The sequence below is a fragment of the Narcine bancroftii genome, chromosome 6, assembly GCF_036971445.1.
Source record: "Narcine bancroftii isolate sNarBan1 chromosome 6, sNarBan1.hap1, whole genome shotgun sequence".
In the NCBI taxonomy this organism is placed as follows: domain Eukaryota; kingdom Metazoa; phylum Chordata; class Chondrichthyes; order Torpediniformes; family Narcinidae; genus Narcine; species Narcine bancroftii.
This window is the reverse complement of record NC_091474.1, coordinates 181,954,834-181,981,463: the sequence shown is the minus strand read 5'-3', so window position 1 is coordinate 181,981,463 and position 26,630 is coordinate 181,954,834.

The window sequence follows — 26,630 nt, the reverse complement described above, 5'->3', positions numbered from 1 at the left end:
TCAATGCTTTCTCCAACTGATGAGAGAAAAAAAATGTAACATGATAGTCAGAAGGAAGCAGGTTTTGATTTATAGAAGCAGGAGCTAATGGCATTGTAGAGCTCATCGAAAGAACCAAAGACTTGTTGATCCAAACCAAGGCTTTTATTAGCAAAAGACCAGAGCTCTTCACAGGTGGCCGACCAGTCCGGAATGATCCGACCTGGCTAGGGACACAACCCTTTAAGGCCCAGACAGTAGGCATGGCTTAGCTCTCAGCCAATCGCTGTAAGCACAGTCTAGATACAGTAACTATATACACTATGTACATTGGTGATAGATCTGTACTATCACATTCACCCCTTCTTGGAGAATTGACCCTGGGAAAAAAAAAACAAAAACAAGGGAGAGAATGAAAGGAAGGGGTAGGTCAAGGACTGTAGCGGTCAGGGGGTCTGACCATCCGGCGTGACCGCCGTGGTGCCGGGATTGGGGTCGCTGGAGTGGTGTCGCCAGTGGGCTCGTCGGGTGCGACTGCTCTGTCGCTCAATTCCCCAGTCGTGTTGTCGGCAGGGTGGCCCGGGTCATTGGGGTGCTGTTGGTCCTTCTGTTGCGGCATGGGGCCTGGAGAATAAGGAGTTGGGGAAGGTTGGGTTGGGGGGTTTGCTGGGTCTACCGCGTCCTGAGCTAGGTCCTGCACCGAAACAGCATCCTCCCGCCCGTTTGGGAACTCAACGTAGACGTAATGTGGGTTCGCGTGGAGTAGAGTCACTTGGTCGACCAAGGGGTCATTCTTTCAGTGCCGGACGTGGCATCGCAAAAGGACGGGGCCAGGGACGGTGAGCCATGCCGGTACAGTGGTTCCTGATTCGGATTTCCTCGGGAAAAGGAACATCCTTTCGTGGGGGGTGGCATTTGTTGCAGTACATAGGAGGGAGCGGATGGAGTGTAAGGCACTAGTGAGAACCTCCTGCCAGTGAGAGATGGGGAGACCTTTAGACCGGAGAGCCAGTGTAACCGCTCTCCATATGGTGGCATTCTCCCTCTCGACCTGGCTGTTACCGCGTGGGTTATAGCTCGTGGTCCTGCTTGAAGCAATACCACACTCCAGAAGGTACTGTCGCAGCTCTGCACTCATGAATGAGGACCCCCTATCACTGTGGATGGAATTGGGGTACCCGAAGATGGTGAAAATACTATGAAGGGCCTGTATCACTGAGGTGGCAGTGGTGTCTGGGCAGGCCACAGCAAATGGGAAGCGGGAGTACTCGTCGATGGCTGTAAGGATGTAGGTATTACGGTTGGTCGATGGTAGGGGCCCCTTAAAGTCTACGCTAAGACGCTCGAAGGGGCGGGTGGCTTTGATAACGTGGGAGTTATCCAGACGGAAGAAGTGGGGCTTGCATTCAGCGCACACCAAACAGGCTCGGGTCATGGAGAGGATCTCCTCGACTGTGTAGGGTAAGTTGCGCGCCTTGACAAAGTGAGCAAACCTAGTGACCCCTGGATGACAGAGCGCCTCATGGAGTTTCTGTAGTCTGTCCATCATTCCGGACTGGTCGGCCACCTGTGAAGAGCTCCGGTCTTTTGCTAATAAAATTGTAGAGCTCGTCGAAAGAACCATAGACTTGTTGATCCAAACCAAGGCTTTTATTAGCAAAAGACCGGAGCTCTTCACAGGTGGCCGACCAGTCCGGAATGATCCGACCTGGCTAGGGACACAACCCTTTAAGGCCCAGACAATAGGTGTGGCTTAGCTCTCAGCCAATCGCTGTAAGCACAGTCTAGATACAGTAACTATATACACTATGTACATTGGTGATAGATCTGTACTATCACAGGCATACTTAAGGGAACAGGATTCAATCCCTGACTTCTGGTGTTGACGTAGTGGAACTCATGAATTCTCCCTACAATCATGTGGGTTTCTCCAGCATGCTTCAGTTTCAACCTACAACCTAAAGACAAGCAGTTAGACAGGTTAACAAGACTGTAGATTCTCCAGTTTGGTAGTTTAATTGGCCTCTCTGACTTGCTCCTGGAGTGTAGGTAAATGATAGAAACTGAGGGGAATGTGAGAAGAAGAGATTAAATGAAAAATGATTGCTTTGTTGCCCAGTATAAATTTAATAGGCCACAATGGCTCCTCTCCATCATAAAGAAATCTGGAAAAATAATGACATTGCAGGCAAATGTTTCACAAGCTGAACAGAACACCAAAAAAAAGCCCAGGAAATGGATTACAATATGCTGTGTGTGTAATATGTGGTGTTTCTGTGCTTCATAACTGATGGCTAATGTTTTTCCAAAGAAACCATAATAACACAGTTGTTCTGCCAATCACATTTTGCATATATTGGATATTTTGTGCCTGGAACCAACATTTCATGATGGACCTATTTTGTAATTCTTGTTTTGTGACTTGGCAATTGAAATGGAGTTATGTTTTTCTAATTGAGAAAGAGCATTGAGCATTTGCAGAGACTGTCATTTTCTCTTTCCATGGATGCTCTTTGATCTAATGAATGTTTCCAGCTCCTTTTGTTTTATTACTGTCAGCCTCAACTTGCCCTTCTCCATTAGTGGTCTGACTGCTATTCTCCACTAAGGCAAAGGGGACAATAACTTATTTTCTTTGTGTTTATGAACAACCTGTGTAAAGTGCAGACATCCTATAAATTAAGGATTGACAGACCTCCTACATATGATACTTTGGCTATTTCAAACCCTAGATTATTAATCATAATGTTTGTCCTAAGATCATGATTAACAATTCTAGGAAATTTGCCGCCGTCAATTCCATGAGAAGATACAAGATTCTTTTATTCCGAGGCAATCTCCACCAAGTTTCTGTCACCACTTTGAAGGGAGGCCTGGACCTTAGGAGGATAAGAATTAACCCTTGTCCCTGGTTTCTACATCTTGTTCATACTTCAGCTAACGCAACCAAGCTGTGCAATGCTTACCATGTGATCACTTGGAGCCCTATAAACATAGGAGAATGCAATACAGTACAGGTTCTTTGGCTCACAATGTTGTGCTGACCTACAAATTTATTCCAACATCACAGTCCATAACCATTTTTTTTACATTTATGTGCCTCTCTAAGAGTGTTTTAAATGTCCCTATTATACTGTCCTCCACCATCACCCCCAACAATTCACCCATGACACTCTATGTAAAAAACATCTACCTCTGAGGACTCCCCTAAACTTTCCTCCACTAACCTTAAAAACATGTCCTCTGGTACTGGTCTTTGCCATCCTAGGGAAAAACATGTCCTCTGGTACTGGTCTTTGCCATCCTAGGGAAAAACATGTCCTCTGGTACTGGTCTTTGCCATCCTAGGGAAAAACATGTCCTCTGGTACTGGTCTTTGCCATCCTAGGGAAAAACATGTCCTCTGGTACTGGTCTTTGCCATCCTAGGGAAAAACATGTCCTCTGGTACTGGTCTTTGCCATCCTAGGGAAAAACATGTCCTCTGGTACTGGTCTTTGCCATCCTAGGGAAAAAAATGCTGACTGCTTTCATAATTTTATACACCTCTGTTAGGTTGCTTCACATCCTCTGTTGTGCTAAGGAGAAGTATCCTAGCTTGGTCAACCATTCTTCATAAGACAGTTTTTCCAATCTAAGTAATATCTGAATAAACCTCCTCCACACTTCTCTGTTAAGTGTCCATGCCCTTCCTATAATGAGGTGATCAGAACTGAAATCAATACTCAAAGTTTTTTCAGGCTCCTCAAAGAAATAATAATTTAGTTGGTTTCATTAACGAACCTTACAGAGAAGTGTTATAATAAAATGTTTCCCCCCTGTTGAGGGACCTCCATTGTTTTGTTTGTCTATGGTTCTGGACTAGAAAGCTATTTGACTGTGACTCCAGCAGGGAAATTATAGCAAGCTCAACAGTAGCACTCTCAACCAATTTGTTCAGTTACCTGAGACTAGCATTAAATTAAAGAAAAAACATTATCTATTAATGTGGCCAATAACCTATTCTTGATATGTATTTTCTTTGGATTGTGGCAAACAAGAGGGTGTGGGCCAGAAAGAAAGTTCCTTTGTGAGGAATTGCCAGAGGTTAGAAGAAAAACCTGTATATTTTTGAAGTTGAAATAAGAACAAAGAAAATAATGGAAATATTGATTAGCTCAGGCCCTGTGGAGAGAAATAGACAATATTTTAAGTCAATGATCCATTCATCTGAACTGAGAAAACTGATAAATCACACCTGTTTTAAGTTGTATGAAAGGAGGAGGGATAAAGAGTCTGTAATGGGTGTAGACCAAAAGAAACTGAACAACACATGTGGTAGCATTGGTTTTGAGAAAGTCTTGTGAAGCCTGAGCAATGTATAGTACTTGGAAAACATACGATTAGGAGATCAAAGAAAAAACATAAGAGAGAGCTAAGAACAATGGAAATAAGAAAAAAAAATGTTGCAATCTCTAAAGTACTCATTGGAGAGAGCAATTTATAATAGATTCAGGAAGTGTGAAATAAAAACTTAAAACCCTGAAAATATTCACTAGTGCAGGCAACATCTGCAGAGAATCAGAATGTTTCAGGTTGATTCACTTTCACTGGACCTGTTCAGTTCTGTTATCAATTGGCAAGGTTGCAAGGCTGGTTATCTGAAATTCTTGAAGAGCTGCATTCAGTGCACATGATGCTGTTTCTTCTATTCCAGTGAAGCCAGATGCTAACTGGAAGAACCTCCTACAGACTCAGCCCATTTGAAAAATAAGTTCCAGCCACCTGTTATTTTAATTCTCCATTCCTCTCCCACTCTGGCCTTTATTATTTCTTAGACTGTTCGTGCAAAGCTAAATTTAACCCTGACTTGGTATGAAATAGCCTTCTGTGTTTAACATTAAATCTAGCAATCTTTGGAGGTGGTATTGAGCAAAAGAAGTCTATACTTACTCTTTGTTTATCCAATACTTTGCCTGAATGGGATGTTTCGAATGCTGAGATTCAACAGAACACTTGAAAAACCACTTATTTTGCGGGCAACACATAGCGTTATTATGTTGTAAACATTGAACTTTCACAACCTGCAGAGTGTAAGGGCACAATATAATCTGACTTTTGAACAAAATGTGTATTCTAGGCAACTAATCTCACTTTGATTATCCACTCCCTGTTCCATTTTATTGCCGTAACTAATCAAAGTAATCTACCAAGACTCTAATATTATCAGAATACTAAACCGAGTATATAAAAAAATCTTTTTTGTACCAAGCGAAGCTATTTTTTCAAGTAGTTATAGAAACCACAAAGATTATATTACAGCCTCTCGGAGAACTAAATTCCAGGCACCTCAGCACAGTTGGTTTCAATTAGCATGCCAGCCTCAGTGGCATATCTGGCAGACAGTAGTTCAGTATAAGCTGCATCTACAGTGTGAAGCCATTCTATACTTGCCTCTTTTTTTGTTTGAGTATGTTTCTCCTCTTTTAGTTCACTAATTTATCATATTCAAGTAATCTGATCATTTGTCTACTAATCCTGTAACAAACACTGCTCTTGCTATGGCTTTCCTTTCTTGAAAGATTGGCCATTTTCCCATGATTAGAACTGAGGAAATTACATGAAAAATGACAATGGAAAGGGAGCAATTATACCACTAATAATTATTATAATGATATTAAGCATAAATATTTTTTATTTTTATTATTTATAACAATGATAAATCTATTGTCATAAACATAAGTACAATGTCCATATGCGCCAAACTTCTTTCTTGGTGCTTCCAAAAATGTACATAAGATAGAAGTAAAACATGGAAGTCTGCAGACACCATGGTTGAGGTAAAAACACAAAGCTGGAGAAACTCAGCAAAACAAACAATGTACTTTATATAGCAAAGGTAAAGATACATAACTGATGTTTTGGGCAAAGATGAAGTGCTTGATATGCTATCAATAACTCCAAAGTCAGTGAGTGAAAAACGATAGGCTTTAGATTGTAGCTGTCCTGATTCCACATGCTTGAATGAAGGACGGGGGAGGGAGGTCAACCTTTAAGGCCGGATCACAAGGGGAGGAGTTACTAGGGAGCGAGTCATCTGTGGGCAGGCCAGCTACTTACACAGTCATGCATACATATCACCACATTCACCCACTCTTTTAAAACAAAACCCCACTCGGTTTAATTTCTAGAGGCACAGCCAGTCGGGTGGTCTCTTCTGCCTCTGTGACCTGCGCAGTTCTGCCGATGGTGTACTGGTCAGCTCCATTGCCAGTCATGTGTCCTGAGGCTGGGGAGGGAGAGCAGTCTTTGGAGGAGGTGGGGCTTGGTTGTATGTGGGGGCAGTCGTAGTGGTCGGAGCAGCTGGACTGGGGTCCAGGGCGTGTGGCATGGGAGCCTGAGGTGTGTCGCTAACCTGCACCGAGTCCCTGAGGGGAGCGAAGGGGGTGTAGGTAGGATCTGGGTTGAAGGGAGTAGGGAGTGGATAGGGGTCTCTGGCACACAACAGGTTCTGGAAAGGGACTGTGTCCTCACGGCTGCCATGGTACACCACGTAGGCATACTGAGGGTTGATGTGGAGGAGCTGCACCTCTTCGAACAACGGATCAGTCTTATGACCTCTCACGTGTTTCTGCAGCAGGACGGGTCCTAGAGATGAGAGCCAGGGCGGCAGTGTAGTTCTGGATGCCGACTTCCTAGGGAAGGAAAAAATGTGTTAATGTGAAGTCATGTTGGTAGGAGGGATCAGATGGCATGGAGTGCTTCTGGCAGGACTTCCTGCCAATGGGACACTGCCAGGCCTTTTGACATAAGGGCCAGGAGGACAGTCTTCTAAATGGAACCATTTTCTTTCTCTACCTGGCCATTCCTCCTGGGGTTGTAGCTGGTGGTCCTACTAGTGGCTATGCCACTAGTTCTGCTGCAGCTTGTCACTCATGAAAGAGGACCCCCAATCACTGCGGATATAGTTTGGGTACCCAAAGAGGGTGAATATTCTGCAGAGTGCCTTGATGACAGTGGCTGAGGTCATGTCGAGATGGTGGATGGCAAAAGGGAATCTGGAGTACTTGTCATTGACATTGAGGAAATAGACATTCCTATGGGATGAGCTCAGGGGCCCCTTGAAATCGATAATGAGTCATTCAAAGGGGCACATGGCTTTGATGAGGTGTGACGTCGGGCCGGAAGGACCGTGATTCCATGCAAACCTGACAGTGTCTGGTCAGGGACCTGACATCCTTGATGGAGTATGGGAGGATCCAAGCTTTAATGAAGTGGAACAGTTTTGTAACTTCAGGATGGCTGAGGTCATCATGGAGGGACTGGAAGTGGCCAAGATATTTGCTGGCACATGTCCCCTGTGATAGGGCATCTGGGTGGGGGTGAGGGGGGTGTCGTTGAGCTTGACTGGCCAGTATATGATATCATAGTTAGAGGTGGAGAGCTCAATTCCCCACCTCAGGAATTTGTTGTTCTTGATTTTACCCTGCAATTTGGTGTTGAACACAAAGGCCATGGCTCATTGGTCTGTTAGCAGGGTAAATCTTTTCCCAGCCAGGTAATGACTCCAATGGTGTACTGCCTCAACGATCTCCTGTTCCTCCTTCTTCACAGAGGAGTGCCGTGTCTCAGGGCGGTGAAGGATGCAGGAAAAAAATGCCATTGGCCTTCCCTCCTGGTTGAGTGTAGCAGCCAGCACGAAGTCGGAGGTATTGCTTTCTACCTGGAATGCATGTCCATGACATACATCGTGGGTTTGGCGATGCCACCTTTGATTTGGGTGAATGGAACTCAGGCTTCTCCCAATAAGGGGAAAGTTGTAGACCTTACTAAGGGGTAGGCTTTATCAGCATAATTGGGCACCCATTGGGTGTAGTAAGAAAAGAACCCCAGGCACCATTTTAGCACCTTGAGGTTGTGCAGAATCAGGAGCTCCATGAGGAGATGCATGTGGTTGGGATCGGAGGCAATGACACCATGTGCTAAACACACACTTGTCTGCATTGTAGGTCAAATTGAGGGACTTAGCAGTGTGGAAGAATTTCACAAAGTTCGAGTTGTGGTCCTGCTGGCTGTGGCCGCAGATGGTGACATTAGTTTGTGTCTGTCTACCATCCAATTCATTTCTCTTTGGAACATGGAAATGCTATTCGTGACTCCAAAGGGTACTCGGAGGAAGTGTAAGAGACTGTGAAGGGGGATTTGGTGCTATGCCAACTTCAGGTCAATGGTGGAGAAAACCCTATACTGGGTGATCTTATTGACCATGTCGGCAATCTGGGGGAGGGGGGTAAGCATCTAGCTACATGAAACACTTGATTGTCTGACTGTAGTCAATCACCTACAGAGTTTACTCCCACCCCTGACCATTACTACTTGGACTCTCGATGAGCTGGAACTCTGGGCTATGACCCACTCTGTCAGGAGTCGCTGCACCTCGGACTATAAATGCTCTGTCTTCAGCACTATAGCGCCTGCTCTTTGTCACTATGGGCTTTTAGTCTGGGGTCAGGTTCTCAAATAATGATGGAGAGGGCATGCAGAAGGTGGAGAGGCCGGAGGGGCTGGCTGACGGGAGGCGGGAGGGTTTCCATAAGCTGGAGGTTGTGTACTGTTATAGGCGGTTGTGGTCCTCCGAATGCCATCGTCACACTCCTGAACTAGCTTTGGAAGTCGAGGCCCAGGAGGATCGGCGCGCAGAGCTGTGGCATCACAAGTAAATGAAAGTTATCATAACATTCGCCCCCCCCCAATATAATTCCTGTGGAGCTCAGCAGATTGGTCCTTTGTGGCCATTGAGATCGTGTCGTTCATTGGTCTAAATGAGAGAGAGAGAGTTTGTGATCAGTGTCCAAGTGGATGAAGCTCTCAGTGCTCCCATTTTCAAAGAGGCAGTTAGTTATTTTCCCATTTACCTCAATCTCCATCATCGAGAGGGTGATCAATTGAAGGCTGCCTTGATTCATTATGATGGATGTCAGAACTGGATTGTCATCACTGTCAGGGGGTGGGCAATTAATAAGATGGTGGCCCCCATGTTGACTATGTGGCTGAACTGGGCGAGGAGAAGGAGGAAGAAGACAGAAGTGATGTCTGGCATGATGGTAACTCCTGGGTCGTGCACGCGGCTGAGCCATTCAGGATCAGAAGTGACATCAGGATTGATGGCCCGCCCTCGGGGGTCCACACGGCGCTGCCTGATCGGGAGGATTTAGACTACATACTCGCTGATTATTATCTCTTCCCATACCCCAAGCAGGTGGCCTTCTTTGCCAGGCAGAGTCATCAGGGGTACTCACCGCAGAAGTAGCACTTCGGGTGTACGATTGCAGAGGTGGCAGCGGTGGGGTCATGGCCTCCATCATCGAATCCCAAATTGGTGGCACCCATGGCCCACACATGGTCGACCCATTTTTGCCGGAAGTGATCAACTCAGCATTGTGTTGGGCTGAATCTAGGGTCTTAGCAAGCTGGAGGACTCTCTTCAGAGGCAGGCTGTCCACCTCAAGCAGTCACTGACGGATGTAGTCGGACTTTACCCCAGACATGCAGGCATCCTGAATCAACCCCTCCACACACTGGTCTGCAGGGACAGGGGTCAAGATATTGCCCCTGCAGTCTCTCCCAGGTCATGCAGGGCATGAATGAACTCATCCAAGCACTCACCAGGCTGCTGTTTCGTCGAGGCCAGGAGGTATCATGAGTAAACTTCATTCATGGTAGAGGTTGTGGATTTCAGTCATTACTGCTGGGTAGGTCGTGCAGCTTCTGATCGCCTGTTATGCTCGGTGGCCGCCTCTTACTTGCAGGACCTTGAGCATCTTCTCATCTGAGTGCAAAAGGTCCACTGCGACTTCCAGACAGTTTGTGAAGCACTCGATCCACTGCTTGTACTATTCAGCAGCTCCAGGCATCTGTGGATCGATGTCAGCCTGTCGGGTCACAGCAGCTCATTCATCCCGTGTGGAAATTAAAGTGTGTTAAATTGATACACTCTATCAATAACTCAAAAGTCAGTGAGTGAGAAAGGATAGGTTTTAATATACTTTAGATTGTAGCTTGCCTGAATCCATGTGCTCGAATAAAGGACAGGGGGAGGGAGGTCAACCTTTATGGCTGGGTCACAACGGGAGGAGTTACTAGGGAGTAAGTCATCAGCTACCCATGCACAGTCATACATGCATATTACCACAGTGCTCAAGCCCATAAGATATATCAATAGTATACCCCAGTACAGAAAGAGATATTACATATAAAGGATAGATAGATAAGTGAACATTTACAGTTACAGTTAGCACAAAAAGTGGAGTTTCATGAGTACCGACACATCTCTCTGTGCCCTGGAGTAGTTTATGGTTTGGGTAGTAAGGGGAGATTCAAGAGCCTGATAGACATTGGATGAATTTTTTTTCTTGAATGTGAAGGTACAACTTCAGGTTTACAGTATGTACTTCTTCCAAAGGTAGCAGTGAGAGGAGGGTGTGTCCAGGGTGATGGGGTGGGGGGGTCTTTTATAATATGCGCAACAATATTGTTGTTTTGTGGCGGCAGCATTGTGCATTTCAGATGCAAAATTGCTGGAAATTACAGTTCCATGAATATAATATTTAGAAATAAATAATTAGTTCAAAAAAGAAAAAATAATGATGTAGTGACTATAAGTTTATTGTCTGTTCAGACATCTAATAGTGGAGGGAAAGAAGCTCTTTTTGTAACTCCTTAATGGAGTGAAGACAAATCCCACTCCCTTCTTGAGGTAATACCTCACACAGATGTCTGCATGGGAGGTCAGTGCCTATTATGGACTTGGCAATATTTACTACTTGCTGTAGCCTTCTGGTTCCTGGGCACTCAAATTAGTAAACCAGGCTGTGATGCATAAGACAGTATAATTTTGACAGATAGAGTATTCAATGACATGCCAAATCTCCTGAGACTTCTAAAAAAAAGTAGAGGCATGGGTGTGCCTTCTTCACAGTTGCCTTGATATGCTGGTCCCAGGTGAGATTCTCTGATATGTAGATTTTCAGGAAGTAGAAGGTGCCAACCCTCTCCACCTCCTTCCCATCAATGAAGACAAGTATGTAGTCCCTCAGCCTCCCCTTCCTAAAATCCACAATGAGCTCTTTGGTCTTGGTGAATTTGAGAGCAAAATTGTTGTTCTGGTGCCATGCAACCAGTTTCTCAATCTCCATCTTTCACTCTGACTCATTTCCCACTATCTGGCCAACTGAAACTGCTAAAGTTTGAAAGTTCAAGAAAAATTAATGTTTTTTTTTGTCTCAAGTACATTTACCTGATCAATCAGATTCAAAACTAGTTACCTTGCTTTTTCTCCTGTCTTTACTTCCTTCTATCAATTAAGATGGTCTGATTTAATTCTCCAGAAAGGGATTAGGGCATCAGTGCCAAAGATCTCTGCACTGTGAGTAGTCATTGAGAGCCAAAACCCATTGAACCTCTGTCAGAAAACATTTTATTTTCTTTTTTACTGATTAATTAAAAATAATGTAGTTTTATTCTAGAATGTTTAAAAATAGAAACTTTATCAAGAAGCAAGATCAGACATAAAGATGAACAAATGGCCTCCCTTCTCAACAAATTCATTCCAATCACTCTTTGTTGCACTACCTCTCAGGCAAAGTGAAAACATGGCCATGTTCCAATAAATATTAAAAGTAAACAAAGTTAAGACTGACTGACAAAATCTCCATTCTCATAAAGGCTTTCCTTCTTGAAATAGTACATGTAATTTTGGTGTCTTTCTCCAAAGAAGTCAGTGCATCATAAATTCCATAGATTTCATTCCAAGACTTGTCTTGATTAATATTGCCCAGACTCTGGAATCTAGAAGGAAGGTAAAAGTTTATTTAATTGAGACACGTAAGATCTTCTGAAGGCTTGATGTGTTACGTGCGGTTTCCTCTAGCTGATGAGTGTACGAAGGGTGTGAGTATAATCTCAGCCAACTAACTTCCATGGGGAATGGGAGGGCGTCATTCATTTAAATATGCCGATTACATGAGAATTAATGAAAACATTTCTGTACATTACTCACAAGAATATGGGAAATAACATTAAATAAATTGCTTCTCCTAACCTTGACAATGTTTTAAATTGTTATCTTATATTTTAAATCAAAACAATATTAACATGAAATACAATAATAAATCGGTGACTGAACTCACAACATATGACGTGGCAAACCTTCAAGGGACATGATGTTGCTGATCAATTTTCAACTCCACAGCCCTTAAGTAGAAGGCAAATAAACTAAAAATATATATTTTCACAGTAATCTTGCATAATAATTGAAATAAAATTCACTGTCATACTCTTGGAGATTGTTTAATATTAATAGAATATGCCAGTTGCATTAGATTTCCAGATGGAAAATATTGGTTAGAGTGGAAGTTTACTTTGTTCCACACAGAAGATTGTAAACCTCTGAAATTCAGTACATTTATTGAACATATTCACTTATATTAGTTTCTAATGATAAGGGAATAAGATTGAAAAGTAAGTTTGAGGATTGGTAAGGCAGTACAAGAAATATTTTTATCAGAGTGAGATTTGATTCCAAATCTGAATATAATTTTTCACTCAATAGAAATTGAATTAAAAAAGAATGTTTCCTTCTCTCGGGAAGAAGACAATGGGAGGACAGAAGGTCAAAGGTCAATGATGCATTGAAATCGATGGAAGAAAAACTCATTAATTAAATGAGTTGCTGAAATAGCGGTTACAGTGCCAACGAACCGTGTTCGAATACTAATCTGTCTGTAAAGTGTTTGTATGTCCTCCCCATGTCTGCTCCTGTTTCCTCCTACCCTCCATAAATGTACAGGGTTGTCATTTAAGTTTGGTTAAATTGGGTGACACAAGTTTCAATGGCTGGAATTGGCTTCTACTGTGCTGGAAATTAACTATTTAGACACACAGCACAGCATCAGGCCATTTCAGCCCATGAGAATGTACCGCCCAATTAAACCCAATTAACCTACACCCCTGGTATGTTTTAAATGGTGGGAGGAGACTGGATCCGCCAGGGAAAGCACATGTAGTCTCGGGGAGAACATACAAATTCCTTACCGACAGCACAGGATTTGAACCCCGATCCCGATCGTTGGCACTGTAAAGGCATTGCGCTAACCACTACACAAACTGTGCTGCCCCACCATGTGTTTCACACTGGCTTGCAAAGTGAAAATTACTTGGGAAGAAGTGTTCATGGTGCCCAGATATGCCAATCCTGCCCCAGGGTGTTCCTCCCATTTGAACCCTCTGGTACTGGTTTGTCTACTTTTCTATCTCCTGAGGAAATTCACCTCTATTCTCCTGACTGCAGTCTGTATACCTCCACAGACAGACTATAAGATAGAACTGGAGGATCTGCATGCCACAATATGCCATCAATGTTATCTGGAATAAGCATAATTTCAATGCTATTGTTATAGCCATGGGTTTGGACTCAAGTCAATTCCCTGACAAATGCCCAGCAATTGCACACTAGAATTATCTCATATTTAGTTTCCATGTTGATGGTGAGTCATGGTAAAACTTGTGCTTGAGTGCATTTTTACAGCTCTGAAGAAATATATATTTAATCTCTATAAAAACACATTTATTATTGCATCACCCTCACAAGTGGAGTTTTGGCCCTGAGCCTTATACTGTATTTCTCCATAAGTAAAAACTATTCTTGAAATGTTTTTGAAAGAATTCTTAATTTCATTAACTTAAACATCTTATAGCTGTCAAACTGAAGATGTCCCCTACAGTTAGAAAGTAAATATCCACCTTTATATGTCTGGTAACTGCTGCCACGAAACAAATACATGGATCATAAGGAAATTCGTAATGTTCACTGACAAGTTAAGGTGGTCAAATTTATAATTCCATTTTATAAGTTCTAAGATTTGCAGTTTTGGTTTGTCTAGTCAAGGCGATTCTTTAGAACAGAGGTGGGAAACCTAAGGCCCGTGGGCTGAATTTATCCAGAACACCCCCTTGGTGTGAGGCTCCCCACCCCCTCTCTGCGTGGCTCCCCCCCCCCCCCCCCATTTTGTGTGGTTCCTCCCTTTGGTGCGCAACTCCCCCGCTCTCAGTATGTGGCTCTCCCACTGTGCATTGGAGGCTCTCACTCTCTGTGCGTGGCTGTGCTTTGGAGTCTTCCCCGTCCTCTATTGTGGATACATCCCGCCTCAGCCTCTCTACTAGAGACCTTCCCTCCCTCTACGTGAAACTCCCCCCGCCTGCTGAACAAGACCCCTCCTGTTTGTTCTCCACCCTCTTATGGTGTTCTCCCCCGTCTCACGGTGACATTATCCCACTGTTTGTGAGAGTTGAGTTCCACACAGATAAGTTGAAAGACTGTTACAGAAAGAGGTTATATTGCAGAGATGGATTCTCACAGATATAGGTCTCTCACAGAAAAGATGAGTCTCAAGCAAAGGAGAGAGACCTATGTCTGTGAGAATCCATCTCTGCAATACAACCTCTTTCTGAAACGGTCTTTCAACTTATCTCTGTGTGGAACTCCTCTCTCACTCACTCTCTCTCTCTCATTTCCTGTTTCTGTCTGTGAGACTTTTTCTGTGTGCGTTTATGACACCATCCTTCTGTGTGACTCCTCATCTCTCTGCAATCATCTGCCTCTCTTTGTTGGACTCCCTGTCAGAGTATGGCACTTCCTCTCCCTGCTTTGGACTCCCTCTCCCTCTCTCTCTCTCTCTCTGAATCCCTCTCTTTGTGTATGGCTCCCCTATCTGTGCATAAATCCCTGTCTCTCTCTCTGTCACTTACTCTCTCTGTGGCATGCCCCTCTCTCTGTGTGAGGCTCACCCTCACTGTGGAGCATTGCCCCTCCCCACTGTGACATTCTAAACTTCTCACTGCTGTCTGTTTTGGGGTTAGCTATTTTGTTTACATTGTGTACATTTTCTCCTTTTTGACATTTTTTTGTGTGCCATTTTAATGACTGGCTCATGATTTTTGGTGCATTTCCAGATTTGAAGATGCCTTCCCTGACCTGAAATGCATGATCGCATTTATCTATTTATTCATTTATCTATCTGGCCATTATTTATTTATTTAATTTATAGTAGCATCAGTGCGGCCCGCCATTCAACTACTAACACACCATCTAGCCTACGCATGGTAAAAGGTTGCCCACCCCTGCTTTAGAATGTACTGAATAAATATTAAGCAACAGCTAAGTGTGTATTTATTCTGATGAAAATAGATTTCTCAAGACTTGTAGGCATGTATTCAAGCACAATTGATCATATTGCTTATATGACTCACTACACAGGAAGCAGTACTGACGAGTAATGAATTATTCACAGCCTATGACATTCTGCCACACACTGCAATTTAAAATGGGAATAACAACAGAAAAAAAGTATGTGATAAATATTAGCCAGGAACACAAGGAATAACTACACAACCCTACAAAAAAGTCCCAGAGGATCTGACAGTCACCTGAAAGGGTCCGCAGAGCCTTGGTTTAAAGTTGCACACAAGAGACAACATCTCCAATGGCGCAGCATACCTTGCCCTGTTAAAATTCATCACCACTTTGAAAAATTACTTCTGCCTTTACAGATATTAAAATTCTGAAATAAATAACCAACTTGAATCTCTTCTATATATACATACATGCATAAATACAGGATAATGTCTGATGGTTCGGTATTTTGGCAGTTTGTGTATGGCCAGAATCCTAGCACATAGAAGAGATTCAAACACGCTGGTTTTCTCTCATTTCACCACTATGTGGAAATCAAGTAGGGCAGAGGGCTGTGCATCCTTTGTCTTACCTTCGATTATGACAGGATGTTCTGTTTCGAGTTGAAACCAGTGCCATGCCAGATTTCTCATCAAGTTCCAGTGTATTTGTTCAACATATGGGAATGGAATGATTGCTTGCATAAAGTGATCAGTCACCTGAAAAGGGCTGTAATTTTGCAAAGATTGACATTAGCTAAACAGTAAATCGACAATGAAGCGGAAAGCAGTGTGGGTTATAAACATTGAATATATTGGTCAAACCAGCCTCTGAGTCAAAAATTGCAATTGGATTCAATAAATCCATTCTTCTGTTGTACAAATTTATCTTGGTTAACCATTTTGAATCAGGGTTGCAACAGATAAGGATATAAAAGTTATTTTTGCCTTCTGCAGACCTGCAGGTGGAGAGGGATGACAGGATCCCAGCCAAAGGTATTACCATAATCATAATTAATAAGGAATTAGAAGAGCACCTAGAATTAAAAGTCAATAGGGACTACTGCAGATCATATTCACAAAATGTACATGTCAGCAGAAGGTGAGAATGAAGGTTAAATGCAGTTGAAGGTATGCACTGAGATAGAAGGTGGGTTGCCAGTGAAGTAATCAATCAACTTCAGTCCAATCTGTGTGTATATCCCGCTCAGAAAGTCAAAGTTCAAAGTTATTTTCAGAATACATACATGACATTCAGCCTGAGATACTTTATTCCTGCGGGCCTGGCAAAATTCTACTTATTGGTAGTGAAAACTGTACTCAAGAAAAAGATACATATATAAAAGAGAGAAATATAAATAAAGAGAGAAATGTAAACAAACTAACCACTCAATTACAGAAAAATATAAATTTTCAATAATAAATAACATGCAAATTCAGAGTCCAAAAGAGTTTGTTGTTGAGGAGTCTGATGGTGGAGAGGTAGTAACTGTTCCTGAACTTGGTGGTCTGAGTCAAGTGGCAAGCCCAAGAGGAGCAATAATTGCTGTTTTAGGAATGTCATCTGTATTGATGGCATTACCAAAGAACAAAGCAAGTGATGTAGATCCTCGATGATTTCGCTCCTGAGGAAGTACAGGCACTGATAAGTTTTCTTCATGATGACACTTATGTTGGGTTTGTAATGGGCCGAGGGAGCAGTGGGCTGAACCGTTGCCTGTGCTGCTTGCTGAATGGCCATGCAGCCCCGTGGGCCTGGCCTCTGCTCACTCACCTGGCCGTGGGCCACGCACAGCGCTGCGGGCTGGGTTGCGGTACACTGGAGACTGGGGCACCCATCTTCAAGAAGATACAGGGCTCACATCGTCTTTATTTAAAGACACAGGGAGATGTCACTTCCGGTTCCGAACTTAAAAATGGAGGCAAATTCAAATAAAGTGTCTTTTGCTGACTAGCACTGTGTCTGGTGAATTGATTTAGTAGCTCTAATGGAGAAGTCTCTACAATTGGTGAGCCCAACTGCAAGATTCGGCTGCAGCTTGAATCCACAGTCAACATTGACCCTCCAACTACAGCAGCAGCAGCTGCTGCCACAGCTGCAGTTAACACAGTAAGCGTTCACCTGCCCCCTTTCTGGGCCCACCAGCCTCAAGTCTGGCTGAACCAGGCTGAGACCCAATTCCGCCTTCGTGGAGTAACAGCTGAAGACACGAAGTTTTGGCATGTCATCAGGGCACTGGATGCTGCTACATCAGCTAGAGTAATTGAATTTATTAAACACCTCCCGGCAGAAAACCAATACACCAGGCTCCGGCAGTTCCTCCTGGACACCCTGGAATTAACCAGGTATGAACGGGGCATGAAGCTTTTGAATATGGCGGGGCTTGGTGACAGGAATACATCTGATCTAATGAATGAAATGCTCATGATAGCAGATGGTCATTCCAATCGCTTTCTTTCTGAGACCTTATTCCTGGCAAAACTCCTGGGTCACTTCTCCATACCAATAGCAAACATGGATTTCAGCCGGTAGGCTAACAGACTTTACCGCACACCAAGGCAAGAGTCTGCCCACATACAGCCTGTGTTCTCGGCGGAGACATCTCCCGTGCCCTGTGCACTGTTTGTAGCTGCAGTTCAAACAAAAAGGGATGAATGTACTGGCAGGCGCTGAGAATGGTGTCTTTACCACTGCCAGTGGGGGCAAAAATGTCAGTTTATGCATGCCCCCGTGTGGCTACCATGGCGGCAGTGGCAAGCCTGAAATGTTGTCAGGAAACAACAAAGCCAGCTGCCAACAGGGGCCTCGGCAGCTGTCATGAGTACTGGCCTCCTCGCTTGTTAGCAGAAATTTCTCATGGACACAGGTGCTGAGCTCAGTTTGCTCCCACCAACATACTTTTGAAAGACGCATAAGCAACAGAGACTTGCCCTTCAAGCTGCGAATGGGACTTCCATCCCCAGCTTTGGCATGTGATATGCAACAATTAGGATAGGAGAGGCAACATTCCATTGGGATTTCATTTTGGCTTCTGTCGCACAGCCGATCTTTGGTGCAGATTTCCTGTGGGTTCATGACCCTCTAGTTGACATTAAGTGAAAGAAGCTAGTCAACACCACTACTTTCCAAACATAAGCAGCAAACGACAAGTCTCCCTACTCGGGGTGCATGCTCTATGCACTGACACCTATGCTGCCCTGTTCAAAGAATTTCCTGGTGTGCTCTCTCCTAAATTCAATTCCTCGTCAATGGCCCATGTCATGTCCAAGTCAGAATATACTGCCATGGAGGAATTGGGTACCATTTGGTGTTCCAACAGCCCTTGGACATCACTATTACACCTAGTGCCCAAGAACACTGGTGGGTGGAGATGCTGCAGTGACTACCGCAGGCTCAATTATATAACTACGCCTGATAGATACCCCATTCCACACATACAGGATTTCGCTACCCACCTGCACAATTGCCATGTCTTTTCAAAGGTCGACCTCGTCAAGGGATATCATCAAATCCCAGTCAATCCAGATGACATTCCTAAAACAGCAATTATTGCTCCTCTTGGGCTTGTTGAATTCCTCAGGAATGCCATTTGGTTTGAAAAATGCCGCTCAAATGTTTCAGCAGCTTATGGATACTTTGGGTAGCGATTTAGAACATAAACGACATCCTCATGCCAGTCAAAATGAGCAAGATCACCAACTGCACTTATGCCGCCTATTCCAACAGCTAGATGAATTCAGACACTTTCAACCCTAGCAAGTGCCAGTTTACCAGAACCATCATCAATTTCCAAGGGCACAATATCACGGCAAAAATTGTAACTCCCAGGAATTTAAATTTGCTCACTCTCTCCACTGCTGATACCCTAGAAATCACTGGATCATACATGTTAGGTCTGCTTTGTTCATGAATGAGTGAGACAAACACCAGGCTGAGTCGAAATCAGGGTTCTTTGTTCTTTATTACCGGATTGTAACACTTGCGACCAACCAGGTTAGTCGGAGAATGCATTCTGCCGTTATCAGCAAAATGGTGATTTTTTATACCCTTGGATATGTGCTTAGAACATCATCATATCATTACTTGTCCAATGACTAAAACTGTTGCTATCCTTTCCCTGCTAGCTTCCTGCCTCTCAATCCATCAATGTCTCTCTTATCTTGTAAGTACAAGGATGCATTCACATCTTGTTATAGCCCTGTACATTCCCATCTCATGATGTTTTACCTAACAGGAGTACAAGGACACCTCCCCTTCTTGTTACTGCCCTGTACAGGGTAACTCCCTACACATTCCCATCTCATGATGTTTTACCTTACATACATCTCTGGCTCTTCTTTCCTAAAGTCTACAATCAGCTCCTTGGTTTTAGTGACATTGAGTGAGAGATTATACTACACAATTCAGTCAGGTTACTAAGGAAGTTGGAAATTAATAATGAAGGAATATTGAAAAATTGAACCCATTTGATATCTGTCAAGTTGAAATATAATATGTTCAGTAGTTTGTCAACTTCATAGAATCTTCTCAAAACCCCCAAAGGCCTTGATGGTGAAGCAAACTTGATGGGCTGAATGGCCTACTTTTGCTCCTAGATCTTTTAGTCTTCTGGCCACAACCTTTTAATCTCTGCTCTGCCACCCAACCTTTCCCACTGAGTAGCTTTAACAGTTATTGCGATGCTTGGATCATATATTTATTATCCAGAGAGTGACAGTGTGAAAGTTTATGTGCATGTTACTGATCAAACTACACATTTACAAACTTGATCTTGCCAGGCTCGTGTCCATGCCTGGAGAAGTTGTGGTTAGCCGAGTAAATGTCCTCTTGCTCTTTCTTCAGCTTTGAAAGTCAAGTTAGGGAAAGCTTTATTATTCACAGTTCATGTCAATGACTGTCATTAGTGGAATTATAAATCATTTAATCATAAAGTATTTATTGATGATATTGGGCTGGAGTTAACCAACATCTTTCGGTTTCCAGAATCTAGGGAATAAAAGTAATGGAGTATTTCTGAAAATTATTCTTCATACAAAAAATGATGAAACATGATGCTAAAATAAAAGGAGGTAGAAATTAAAGGCATTTTCAAATTGGATAAAATATGTATGATTAAAAGAAAATTAATTAATTTAAAACATTAATTTGTTCAGCATCAAATACTATCCTGAGACTCAATATTGGCCACAAAAGTCTGTGTGATTGCAGGAATTTCTGACTGGCCAGCTTGTTTTTTTTCTATAATTTCAATTTATTTTAGCATTTTTCCTCTGATCTAATGAAGAATGAAATCTGGTTCAATTTCATTAATATTATTGAAAATAAGCAAACCAATATGCATGGCAGAGTGGTGCAGATCTGCTGTTTTGCAGCTCCAGTGACTTGCATTTAAACTTAACCTCCAGTATTGTCTACGTGGCATTCACACATTTTTTCCTGTGACTTTGTGGATTTCCTGCCACATTCCAAAGATGTGCTGAATGGTATCTTAATTGGTTGCAGTTTTTTTTTTCTGTGTGATGACAGAATCTGGGGTGAGTTTGTGGGAATAAAATGGGATTAGTAGCGGATTTAATGTGAGTGGATGCTTAAGGTCAGAGTGGACCTGAAGGTCCAGGGTCCACGTTGTCTGATTCTGTGCCTTCTTTTCAACAACAAATTATGTAATCTCAAGTAATTGAAAAATACTTTAAAAATCACTACTAAAGGATTTGATAGTATTATTTATATTTGTTAGAGAATAGTACCATTTAAAAAAATCTTTTTCCCCAATATATGACTGTTCTCCTACCTTTCGAACAGCTTCATTTTAGCAGCCATCTCAAAGATCCACAAACAGGCACACTATGTGGAACCTTACCATGCAGATTAGTTTAATGTGGGCGGTTTGACCAGTTTTGTGAGTGGAGTACAACTTCATTACAACATTACTTCAGTACAACTGGCAAAAACAATTGTTGTATCCCAGTAGCAGTAGGCAAGCATATACATAAGATGTCTCAATTAATTGAACTGTTTTGTTCAACTTTCAGCAGATCCTGCTGCTAACACAGGCTAACAGCAAAAACTGCCATGAATCTTTTATAATTGATTCCTAAATATTAACACCCACAAAGGCTCCATAGCCATCTACTCTTCAGTGATTTTCAAGGTACAATTGTATAATTGTGATGGTTAAACTAATGCACTCAGTGTATACCCCCAGCATAAAAAGTTTAATGACTTCTGACAAAGTTAATATCATTTGATTATTGGCTCTTTTATTAACGAGGTGTATGTCAGTGACAGACAAGAAACATATTGCAAATGCTGAAAATTCAAGAGAAATACTGTAGCACTAACTAAATGGAGTCGGGAGGAACAAGACCAGTAGTCAGTGGGGTCATTCGCACTCCAGTTATTTACTAAATCTTCCCGCGCTGCGCCTTATAAGGCCACGGGTAAGTCCCGCCCTTGTGCCGGAAACAACATGACATTACCCCACGCGCATGCAGACCCAACCCATCCAGTATAAAAGATGATTCCGGTGGCGCCATCTTGATGCAGCTGCTCCGCTGCTTGCAACCATAACACGCGGAGCTGGTTCACCTGCCGTCAGTGATGTGCACCTCCACTCAATGCCCCCCAAGAACAGCGATAGAGTCCTGTGCCCGAAAGTCCTGTGTTGGTTTTGCATTAGGGGGCTTGCCCCTATGCTTGGCTGGCTGTAGGGCAAACGGCTGGCTGAGGTCGAGATGTGCAGGCTTCAGGTGGGCAGCCCAATGTCTAATGTGAACATGGTGCCACTGCAGGGGCCTACATAGGGTTTCCCTGGGGGGGGATTGTCTTTAAGTCTGTGGGTACCGAGGCAGGGTGGTGTCCATGGTGCAAGGGAGGATGAGGTATGAGGGAGCCAAACTTGTCCCTCAGTTTTTGCAGTGCTGCCCCTCCTTCTGTGTCTGTGTCCTTGGTGGTGGGGAGAAATTCTCCAGGAAGGGTTAAAGGGGCTCTGTATACCAACTCGGCTGAGGTGGCCTGGAGGTCCTCCTTGGGTACTGTCTAGATACCAAAGAGCACCCATGGAAGTTCATCCACCCAATTGGGACAAGTCAGGCGAGCCATGAGTGCAGATTTAAGATGGCAATGGAAATGTTCCACCAGGCCATTGGACTGTGGATGGCAGGTGGTGATGTGGTGGAGTTTCATGCTGAGGAGGGAGGCGAGCTGTGTCTGCAAGGCCAAGATGAATTATGCATGTCTGCCCATAGCAATATGGCACGGGGTCTCAAACCGGGATATCCAGTGCGTAAGCACTGCCCTGGTGCAGGAGTCTGTGGATGTGTCTTTGTGGCTATCTGGTGGTGTGGTCAACTAATGTGAGGAGATGCTGGGCTTTCCGCGAAACGGGCAGGGGATTGACGATATTGATAATATCGACATGGATGTGGTTGAGTCGTTGGCTGGGTGGTTCAAAATGCTGGATGGGAACTTTTGTGTGTTTGTGGACTTTGGAATCCTGGCAATGTGTGCAAGTGCAGGCCCACTCAGCAACCTGCTTGTGTAGGCCATGCCATACAAACCGTGCAGCGACCATGCGTGCTGTGGTCTTGATGGACAGGTGCAAGAGGTCGTGGATGGAGTGGAAAATCCTTTGTCTCCATTGACCCCGGGATGACTGGTTGGGGCTGGCCATTGGGCCTCTGTCAGGCAGGGGGACATCTTCGAAGTGGAGGCCAGTGATGGCTGTGCGAAAAGCCTGGGTCTCCTTGTTGTCTTCTTGCACCTGTGCATGTTCGGAGTAGTCTAGGCCTGGTGTCAATAACTAGATAACTGGCCTTGAGAGGGTATCAGTGATGGCATTCTCCTTGCCAGAGAGGTGTTGAATGTCGGTGGTGAATTCCGAGACATATGCCAAGTGGAGTTTCTGGCAGGCTGACCATGGGTCAGAAACATTTGAAAAGGTGTAGATGAGGTGTTTGTGGTCGGTATACACCGTGAAAGGCCTGCCCTCGAGGAAATAATGGAAATGCTTGACCACGAGGTAGAGGGCTAGATATTCCTGATCAAAGGCACTGTATTTTAGTTTGGGAGGCCACAAATGATGGCTGAAGAAAGCCAGTGGCCTCCATTGTCCATCAATCCGCTGCTTGGGTACACTCCTATCGCTGTGGCTGATGTGTCAACTGTCAGCGAGGTGGGAACATCCATTCTGGGGTGAACCAGCAATATGGAGTGGGCTTGGACCTCCTCGGTCCTTTTGAAAGCTGTGGCTGCCTCCTCGTTCCAGGGCAAGTTCTTCTGTTTGGAAGTCATCTTGGTGAAGAGGGGGAGCATGTTTTGTACTGCGGCGGGTATAAAGCAGTTGTAAAAATTGACAATGCTGATGAATTCCTGAAGGCCTTTGATCGTGGTGGGTCTTGCAAACTCTCAAATGGCCTCCATCTTCTCAGGAAAAGGTGTTACACCATCCCTGATGATCCAGTGGTCTAGGAAATTGATCATCTCTTGGTCGAACTGGCAATTTGCTGGGTTGACCATGAGGCCAAAGTTAGTCAGGCAGGAGTAGAGTTTGCGTAGGTGGGTAGCGTGTTCCTGGTGCTTTCTACTGGCGATGAGAATGTCATCCAGGTAGATGAAAACAAAGTCCAGAGCTCTGGCCATTAGATGCTGGAAGGTCTGCGTTGCATTTTTAAGTCCGAAAGGCATGCAAAGGAACTCAAACAGTCTGAAAGGCATGATAATGGCCATCTTCCTGATGTCGTTTGGGTGGATGACATCAGGTGGTAGCCTCATACCATATCGATTTTGGAGAAAACGGTCATGCCATGTAGGTTGGCCGCGAAATCCTGTATGTGGGGGACTGGGTAACGGTCCAGGGTAGTTGAATCGTTGAGGTGCCGGTAGTCCCTGCAAGGTTGCCAGTCTTAGTAGCCTTGGATACCATGTGCAGAGGAGAGGCCCACGGGCTGTCAGACCTATGGACGATTCCCCAGGTCCTCGATACATTTGAACTCCTCTTTGGCCAGCTGCAACTTGTCTGTAGCATGTAGCAGGCTGGCCATTAGCGGCGGCAAGCCTGGGCATTTCCCAGAAATGTGCAGGGCTGCTTATATTTATGGGCTTCAGCTCCCCAGCGCTGGTGGTAAAAAGACCACCACACCTCTGCTCCTTCTGCTGGCTTACAAGGGTGTGGTTGATCCCTGCTTGTTTGGATTTGGTCTGCTGCTCTGTCTGGGGTTGTGTCAGCTGATTCATGGTGCTTCGTTCTCCCTCTTGGTGCGCCAGAGGATGCCAGCCTTCACTGAAATCCGCATCCACTAGCAGCAGCTGGATGTCATAGTGCATCTGTTCTAAGAATGCCTGCTCAAACATGAGGCAGGGCTTGTAGCCCTCTGCCAGCATGAGCATTTCATCCATGAGGGCAGATGATGTTCTGTCACCCAGGTCATCCAAATGCATGAGCCTGACTGCTCTCTGGTGTCTGGAGAGCCCATAGGTGCTGAAGAGCAGTGCCTTCAACGTGGAATATTTATCTTCCTCCGGTGGGTTCTATATGAGGTCATCCACGTCCACTCTGGCTGTGGTTTCTTGGTCCAGAGAGTTGATGACATGGTGGTACTTGGTGGAGTCTGACATAATCTGCTTTATCTGTCTCTCTGCCTGTCCAAACCAAGTGCGTGGGTGAAGTGTCCAGAAAGTCAGGAGTTTGAGGGCGACTGCACTGACTGCTGCAATGTCCATACTCTTGAATCTAGAAATGTCATGACCTATCAGGGTCACCAATGTAGCGGTAGCTAAATGGAGTCGGGAAGAACAAGACCAGTTATTTATTGAATCTTCCAATGCTATGCCTTATAAGCCTATGGCTAAGTCCCGCCCTCATGCCAGAAATGATATCATGATGTTACCCCACACGCATGTGGTCCAGACACGGCCAGCAGAAAAGACGACTCTGTAACACACAGAGCCAGTACATGCACTGCCACAATGTAAAGAGTATGCTGCTGCTTGTCTTGGGAGAGAGAAACAGTTAATATTTCAAGTTAATGAAATATTAATTAATGGAGTGTTCAATGGAGATGAGAGAGAGAGAGACATGAGAGAGAGAGAGAATGAATGTTGAGACCATACAAGTGGGAAATATAACTATGGAATTTTGATAGCAGCATAGTAATCCCTACAGTCATAATTTAATACTAACCACTTATTTATTGATCCAACAAAAAGAACATTAGATCCTGTGGGAGTTTAACTTTTTGTATTTTCTCAAAAAAATTTCTTTAACCTGTAAAGAGAAAAACTTTATCCTAGAACACTCCTAAGTAGAATGAAAAAAGGAACCAACTTCCTGGCCACATCTAAAACATAAATCAGATGGTGCTGAATTCAACTTATTTAATCTTTATGAGATAAACATAGATGTAAAAAATTATATTGAACTAATCTATATCTAACATTAATAATTTTGTAAATACTTTCTTTACATAGTTGTTTCCAAATATTTTCATCTATTTCAATCAACTTCCCATCTTAATCTTGATTTATCAATTCCTAATTTGGGAACAAATCTGTACATCTCTGAAATAAACTTATTTATACCCCCTTTACTTATCAATATTTCTAATTTGCTCTGCCTAGGTAATATTAAATCTGACCTAATCTATCAACCAATAAAGCCCTAATTTGATATTAACAAAAAAGAGTATTATTTGGAACATTACATTTCTCTTTCATTCATTGAAAAGTAATAAATTTGTTAACTTCAAAACAATCCTCTACTTTCTTAATTCCCATTTCATTCCAAATTTTCCAAAATTGAATATTCATAGAAAAAGGAAGAAGTCCATTTTGATGCAAAAACATTTGTATTTGAAAAAAAGGCATTGTTTAACTATGTATCAAATTGAAATTTTTGATTGGCTTTAGCTGATTCTAGGAAATGTATAGCCATTACTTGGAAATCATATATGGATTTAGGGATGGAGAGATGGCATGCTGAATTACATTCATGCATTCCAATTGAGAAAATAACTTATAATCTACATAATTAATATATTTTTTTCTTGTAAGTATGGACCCTATATTTACAACATATTGGTTTGAAGGTGTAAGAGACTCTTGGGGTCCCATCCCACTGGTAACCTTTAACTCCATTATTATATGAAATGAATTCTCCTTGTTTCTTTTCCTTTTCTTTTATTAGTTTAGAATTAGTGGATAGGGGTGGAGAGGGATGAGGATTTTTTTCATATATATACCTGATATATTCTTTCTATGTATATTTTATTCAATATATATATGGATATGGTTTTAAAAATGTTAAACAAAATATTTAAAAAAAATAATCCCTACAGTCTCTAACTATGCTGTGTACACTATAGATGCTAGCATATGCCTGGTGACTTAAACAGGATATTCAATAACATTTTGCATCATTACTGTTGAGGAGAGGAGTCACGTGATGG